Consider the following 8403-nt stretch of genomic DNA (forward strand, 5'->3'; position numbering starts at 1 on the left):
CTTCACTCTTCCCTACATTAACTTTATACCCCGAAAATTCCCCAAATTCCTTTATGGCTGAAAATATGGCAGGAAGGTGGTTTATCGGATCCGACAGGAATAAGATTACATCATCCGCAGATAACGCTATTTTCACCACTTCCTTCTTGATACAGATGCCCTCATACAAATTAGAGTCTTCGAAGTAGCGAGCAAGCGGCTCCAGAGCCACTTCAAAAAGAAGTGGCGAAAGGGGGCACCCTTGGCGAGTTCCTTTTTGTAACTGAAAAGGGACCGATATAAAACCCGGTGTACTGATTTGGGCAGTTGGATTATCATATATCCCTTTGAGATATGTGCGAAATCTCCCTATTATACCCATACGATCCAGCACCAACCCCAGCCAGTCCCACTTGATGTTATCCAAAAGCCTTTTCTGCGTCCAAGGCAACTAGTGTTGGTCTCTCTCCTGACTTTGGTTGATGCTGGACCCTATCTAACACTGCAAGAACCTTTCTAATATTGGTAACCGCAGCCCGCCCCTTAACAAATCCCACTTGCGATTTCCCCACTAGCCCTGGTAGCATTGTTGCCAGGCGTTGTGCCAAGATTTTAGACAGCAGCTTCATGTCAACATCAATCAATGAAATCGGTCTGTAAGACCCCGGGCATAACAAGTCCTTTCCTGGCTTCGGCAATAATTTGATATAGGCATTTTTTGAATCCCTCCTAACCTCTCCCTTTTCCATCACATGGTTGAAGTACCTGCATAAGGGTGGCACCACTTGTTCACTTAGCCCCTTGTAGAACTCGCCAGGATAACCGTCGGGGCCAGGAGATTTTCCCCCCGCTAACGACTTTATCGCACTCTGAACCTCCTCTTCCGTTATCACTGCATTTAATTCTGTCCGCTGATTCTCACTTATGGTGGGTAACTTTACTTTAGTCAGAAATTCTTTCCCTTTATCCAATTGACATGGGCTATCTTGGTACAGTTGTGCATAATAATCTCTAAGAAGAGAATTAATCTCCTGTGGTTGCGTTTTGATCTGACCTGCACTATCTCGCAGTGCCCCGATATGTGGGACTGTATACCGTCCTTTAGCTAATTTCGCTAAAAGCTTCCCCGCTTTAACCCCAAATTTGTGAAGCTCCGTTTCCCATTCTGAGCGATAAAACCCTTCCTTCCTTTCTACCCAAGCTTCAAATTCCCCCTTTGCCTGTACCCATTTTTCCTTTGCGGATTCCTGCTGGGTCTGAGTGAAGATAGAGTATGTCTCACGGAGCTTTTGGCTAGCCTCCTGAAACTTACGATGTGCCTCCCGTTTTTTTGCTTTCACATAGGACATAATCCGTCCCCTGACCATCATCTTGGCTGATGCCCAATACAAATCTGGATCCTCAATGTGTTGTTCGTGTGTGGAACTAAATTCTAGCCACCACCCCTTTAGTAGGGACTGGAAGTTCTCATCTTTGTAAAGGAAACTTGGATATCTCCATGTCATGTGAGAGCCCCTGGGATGTTTATCGGCATATTGCACTTCTACCGGGGAATGATCAGAGATGACCAGGTCTCCTATATTCGCCCCCGTTACTCGTCTGGCCAGCAGGGGAGAGGATAAAACATAGTCAATCCTAGACCATGTACCATGTGCGTGAGAATGAGTGAATTCCCGACCCTCAGGGTGTTGGAGCCTCCATAGGTCCCCCAAACTTGTTTTCTCAAGAAATGAGGCTAAAATCCTTTCCTCCCCTCGTGGAAGGCCCAGTGTTTTGTGGCCCTTCCGTTTATCTTCTATCACTTTACGTACAACATTTAGATCCCCTCCCACGATGACATGCATGGATTTGGACTTATGGACATCTTCCTCCAACTTAGCAAAGAAAGGTGTAGATCTATCATTAGGACCATATACATTGTATAAATCATATGTTTCCCCTAGGTATGAGAAGGTTAAACCCGATACCCTTCCCTCCTGGTCCAAGTTATGTGCTATCACCTGAATGGGAAGGTGTTTGTTAATTAATGTAAGTACCCCTGCTTTCTTATTACTAGCTGCCGATCCGTATACACTACCTACCCACATCTTCTGCATCCTTACAAAATCAGATTCATCCAGATGCGTCTCCTGTAGCAACACTATGTCAGGGCGCATGCGTTTCAGGTGTCGCAAAATAGCCATGTGTTTATTGGGAGAACGCAACCCTTTCACATTCCATGTTATTAATTTAATTGTGTTTAATTAAAGAGGGGTCTTTCCTTTTAAGCAATAACGTGAGATAGTGGCAGTGGAAGGCATCCCTGTTATCCGGATCGGCAGCAAGAGACAACACACAGGCATCTATCCCCCCCCAACAAACAAAAAAAGGGGTTAAATCACCCAACTTAATGGAAGCCCAATCTTCCTTAACTATGTGCCCAACAATTGCCCTCCCTCTTTTCCCCCACCCTACTAGGCCAGGATAATCCTGATCCTCTTGCTTGGTGTACTGGACTTCACTTTTTTCTACCATGTGTACTTTGCATCCCCCTCACCACCCCTCCCTCAAATAAACTTACAACAGTTGCCCTTTCCCCCTCTTATTCCTTGCTAATATGCAAGCTTCCACCCCTTCCTTATTGCTTATGCGTTCCCTTAAACATAAACAAAACTATAAAGTCTCGTGCTTATCTGTCTTCAGGTTCCCCAGGTGTCCTGGGGTGATTTATCTCTTTGTCTCCTGGAGTCCCTCTGTTCTTTCGGCGATTCTTCTTTCTGTCAGCGGGGATGTCGGTTTTGCCGCATAGTTCGTCTGCCTTTCTCTGGTACGATGTCTTGGGCTCATCTTCTGGGGTGATGTAGTGCTCAGGAGCTCAGTCAGTCCCTTTCTTGCCTCCTCTGGAGAACGAAATACTCGAGCTTGAGCGTTTTCCTGGAATACCCTCAGTATAGCCGGATAGGCCAGTTGAAATTTAATTTTGTGGTTGTACAATTTAGAGCATATTTCACTGAAGGCCCTGCGCTGCTGCGCCACCGCTGATGAATAATCCTCGAACATGAGCACCTGTTCGCCCTTATATGTTAATGGGCGTCTGCGCTTCCTATACGCCCGTAAAAGCTCTACTTTGTCGTTGTAGTCCAAGAACTTCATAATTACTTGTCTGGGTTTTTCCGAGTCCACCGGTTTACCCTGAAGAACTGGATCGGGGCCTATCCGATGAATTCTTTCAATGCGACACATAGGGTCTAGCCCTAGGGCATAGGGCAGCTCCCTTTCACACAGCGCTCTCAATGCATTCTGCTTGACGGCTTCTGTAAGCCCCACTATGCGCAGATTGTTCCGCCTCCCGCGGTTTTCTTGGTCTTCAATGCGGGCTACTAGCTTTCTATTTTACTCCTGTGTCTTTTCTAAGTCAGTCTGCATTGTCGCTCTATCATCTTCCAACATGGCAATTCTGGACTCTAGCTCTTCAAAGCGAGCATTATGTTGTTGTATTTCTTCCCCCAGCTTATTAAAGGAGGCCTGCAGTGTCTGTTCCAGTGTTTTTTGGACATCTGCGGCTAGGTGCCTGGCCACCTCCACTGCCAACTGTCTGTAATTTATGCCAGATACCTCCGGTAGCTGGGGAGAATCAGGGGTGATTGTCTCTGGGCTTAAATCTGCTCCCTCTATGTGCTCGGTGCTGTCTTCCATCCCCTCAGTACCTGAGTGTGTTGCTGCGGTTGCCGCCGCCGCCGCCGCCATCTTGGGTAGTCGCGCGGGTCCTGGATCTCTTTCTTCTAAAACCGCGTCTGCCTTCTGTGAGCTCCGGAGGACATACCGGTCCATGCTCCCGACTACCTGAGGTAAGTTGGGGCGAGTTTATTTCCGCTGTAGTGGGGCTCTTAGCGGGTCAGCGGGGAAGGACAGCGGGAGCTCCGTTCCTCACCTCCTCACATGGCAGCGCCGGAACCGGAAGTCCTTCCATTTTCGGTTATTAAATGCAGCGTTTTTTCCGAATACGTCGGGTTTTCGTTCGGCCACGCCCCCCGATTTCTGTCGCGTGCATGCCAGCGCCGATGCGCCACAATCCGATCGTGTGTGCCAAAATCCCGGGGCAATTCAGGTACAATTGGCGCAAATCGGAAATATTCGGGTTACACGTCGGGAAAACGCGAATCGGGCCCTTGGTAAATGACCCCCACTGGGTTCACATAGACTCCCATTGCCCGAAACAATTGGGCGACCTGGGGGTTCCACTAAGTCCTTTTGAGACTTTGGGTTCATTCACTGTTAGACCATCAAAAACAGTTTTTGTTATCACATTACACTCCAACTCTCTTTCAAGAATCATATCTAGATCGATTTTGTATTGTGCTAGAGGTGAGCCCTCAAGTTTCCTATAACAGCTAAAATCATTTAGCTGGCGAAAAGCTTCTCTCTCATATTTGTTTACTGGCCAGATGACAATGTCCCCCCCCCCCCCCTTGTCGGCTGGTTTAAAGACCACAGATTTCATAGCCCTAAGCTGTCACAATGCCAGTCTTTGTTCTAAAAAATGCCCTGTGTCATTTCCCACATTCAAATTCACAGACGCCTGTCTGGATCTGGACCTAGATCTTGAAACCGATCTGGAGTTTCTTGAGAATCCTTGAATCCATTTGTAGACTCGATTCTCCTGATAATCACTATATCATTGTGCGACTCTGCGGACTTCTGCTGCTGCTGATGCCACCTTCACACTATATCATTGTGCCACTCTGTGGGCTCCTGCTGCTACTGATGCCACCTTCACACTATATCATTGTGCCACTCTGTGGTCTCCTGCTGCTGCTGATGCCAGCTTCACACTATATCATTGTGCCACTCTGTGGGCTACCATGTTGCCGCCCCCTTCACATTATATCATTGTGCCACACTGCAGACTTTTGCTGCTGCTGATGCCACCTTCACACTACATCATTGTGCCACTCTGCGGGATCCTGCTGCTGCTGCAATTTTCTCACTTTATCATTGTGCCACTCTGTGGGCTTCCATGTTGCGACCACCTCCACACTATATCATTTTGCCACTCTGCGGGCTTCTGCTTCTACCACCTTCACACTATATCATTGAAGCACTCTGCGGGCTCCTTCTACTGCAGATGCCACCTTCACACTATATCATTGTGCCACTCTGTGGCCTACCATGTTGCTGCCACCTCCACAATATATCATTGTGCCACTCTGTGGGCTCCTGCTGTGGCTGATGCCACCTTCACACTATATCATTGTGCCACTCTGTGGGCTCCTACTGATGCTGCTGACCACACCTCCACTCTATATCATTGTGCCACTCTGTGGGCTCCTGCTGCTGCTCCTGCTGCCATTTTCACACTATATCATTGTGCCACTGTCACGATACTAGTGGGACGGGAGCAGGAGTCCAGTAGTCAGGTAAGGCAGAGGAGGCTGGAGGCAATACACAGATAGCCGCAGGGGGCTGCAGTAGCAGTCTTGAGCAGGAGTGTAGAGACCAGAGTAATAATCCGGTATATCTCAGGAGCTGAAGGTGCTGTATAGATAACTTGCAGTCAGCAAAGGTAATGTTCCGAGGAACTAGAAGAAGATCTGCAGCAAGGAGGTCTCCTGGGTGTACAGGCTGTCCTCAGAAAACTGAACACAATACTAACACAAGCAGGAAGTGTCAGAGGCACGTATATATAGGCAGACCAATCAAGGTAAACTCAGGGCGGTACTAATCAGGAGAAGCAGGTGTCGGGTTTTGCAAGTAGGTTCAGCACCATAGTCCAGCAGCTAACTATTCAACTAGTTGAGTGGCTCAACATACAAGGAGACAGAGAACTAGGCACCAGAGCACAGGTTTGAATCCTGACATCACTCCCCTCCTAACAGCGACCTCTTGGCGCCACAGCATCTGGTTTTGTTGGATACTGCTGATGATGAAAATGTTTAATCAAGCGAGGAGCATTGATGTTAAATACTGGTTCCCATGAGTTTTCTTCTATCCCATAGCCTTGCCATTTGATAAGATATTGTAGTTGTTTTCTGCATTTACGGGAGTCCAGAATCTTTTCCACAACAAATTCTTCCTGTCCATCAACTTCAACTGCATCTGGAGGTGGAGAAGATCTTCCAGGAAATGGATTGACTGTAACCTTTTTTAGTAGAGACACATGAAAACCAGGATGAATTTTCATTGTCTCTGGAAGTTGTAGACGTACTGCAAGAGGACTAATTATTCTAGAAATTTTATAGGGTCCAATAAATTTCTGTCCGAGTTTGGGTGCAGGAACCTTCAGCTTAATATTCCGAGTTGAAAGCCACACTCGATCCCCTACTTTGAATTCAGGAGCCGGTGTCCGATATTTATCTGCCGCTTTCTTATATCGCTCCTGAGCAGCTCCCAATGTGTCCTTTAACATCCTTAGATTTTGTTGCAATGATGTAATTCTTTCTGTAACTGCTGGGATTAATGGAGCAACCGAAATTTTTGGGGAGAATGCTTGGATGCTATCCTAAGTTTGCAAAAAATGGTGTTTGCTTTGTTGAAGAATTCAACAGCTTGTCTGAATTCCAATTCCAAAAAATTCCAAAAATTTCTAAGCGCGCGGGAGCATGTAACGGACCATTTTACATCATATGGCGCATAAATTTTTGTATGGAGCGCCATTGTTTGGTAACTTACATTCACGTACGCCGCTGGTGGTGTAATCACAAAAAACGGAACCAGGGAAAAAGCAACTCTGGGCATTTTTGACTCAGGATCCTCAAAACCAACGGCCTAGACAAAAAAATGGTACAGCGCCATTTGTATCACGCATATTTTGGCGTCTAGGTCAAACCGCAAAAACGTTTTTGCGGTTTTTACTTTTCCAAACCCCCAACCATAGGTCCGATCGACTTGATTCTGCATTCCTTTTATCCGGCTCATCAAGCCGATCGATTCGCATGCTCACTCGTCCCGAAATACCTAACGGAAGTCCAGATACACCCCCTGAAAGATGCGAAATTTAGCCATTTTTTGAATAAAACACTAAATTGGAGCTGTTTTGCTGCGGAACCGTTTATGCCTGATTAACAAGCTTACAGTATGTTGTAGTGCTACACTTCCCCTGTCTGTGTGTGAAAAATAGAGAGGATTCGTTAAACGGTGTGGCCGTAAGCTGACTGGGTAGCTGGTATATTTTTGTAGGCCCCATTTTAATAAGGTTGTTTTTATAGCTAATTTCTCAAAGACGGTAAGTCTGAGATCAAAATCCTTTGGTATGCTGAAAGTACTCCACATGTAGAGCAAACTGTGAAATTTTAAAGGCTTTGCGCCAAACGTAGCCGGCGCAATGTACTTTTAAATATCACCCCTATTGAAACAGCATGCTTCCGGTAGTGGTAAGGTAAAAAAAATCAGCTCCCCGGGGGAGTGACTCTTGCTCATTTTGAGTTGCGATCTTCAAAACCAACCACCTGGAGGGCAAACTGGTGCAGTTTCAACCCCATAGCACGCATACATTGGCGTACGCTTTGCTTGGCAAATACGTTTTTTAAGGTTTAAATTTTACAAAAACCAAACCATAGGTCTGATCAAGGCAAACTTGATCTCATTTTGACCAGCTCCTCTAGCCGATCGATTCGCATTATGTTATGTCCAAATATTCTTAACGGAAGTCCAGATACGCCCCCTGAAAGATGCGCAATTTAGCCATTTTTTGAATAAAACCCTAAATTGGAGCCGTTTTGCTGTGGAACCGTTTATGCCTGATGAACGAGCTTACAGTATGTTGTAGTCCTACACTTCCCCTGTCGGCGTATGAAAAATAGAGAGGATTCGTTAAACGGTTTGGCCGTAAGCTGACTGGGTAGCTGGTATATTTTTTTATGTGCCATTTTAATAAGGTTGTTATTATAGCTAATTTCTCAAAGATGGTAAGTCTGAGATCAAAATCCTTTGGTATGCTGAAAGTACTCCACATGGAGAGCAAACTGTGAAATTTTAAAGGCTTTGCGCCAAACGTAGCCGGCGCAATGTACTTTTAAATATCGCCCCTATTGAAACAGCATGCTTCCGGTAGTGGTAAATTTAAAAAATTAATGTAGTACAGTTCGGTCGTCTTCTCGGGCAACACCTCAGAGGAGCTCCGAGGAGCCCCCCCGCGGGGCCGATCCGAGGACCTCACTAAACCATTCAATCGGTAGTAGCGACGGGCGGTGTGTACAAAGGGCAGGGACTTAATCAACGCGAGCTAATGACCCGCACTTACTGGGAATTCCTCGTTGATGGGGAACAATTGCAATCCCCGATCCCTATCACGAACGGGGTTCAGCGGGTTACCCGCGCCTGCCGGCGCAGGGTAGACACACGCTGAGCCGTTCAGTGTAGCGCGCGTGCTGCCCCGGACATCTAAGGGCATCACAGACCTGTTATTGCTCGATCTCGCGTGGCTAAGCGCCACTTGTCCCTCTAAGA

The sequence above is a fragment of the Engystomops pustulosus genome, chromosome 9 (genome assembly GCF_040894005.1).
Source record: "Engystomops pustulosus chromosome 9, aEngPut4.maternal, whole genome shotgun sequence".
Classification (NCBI taxonomy): domain Eukaryota; kingdom Metazoa; phylum Chordata; class Amphibia; order Anura; family Leptodactylidae; genus Engystomops; species Engystomops pustulosus.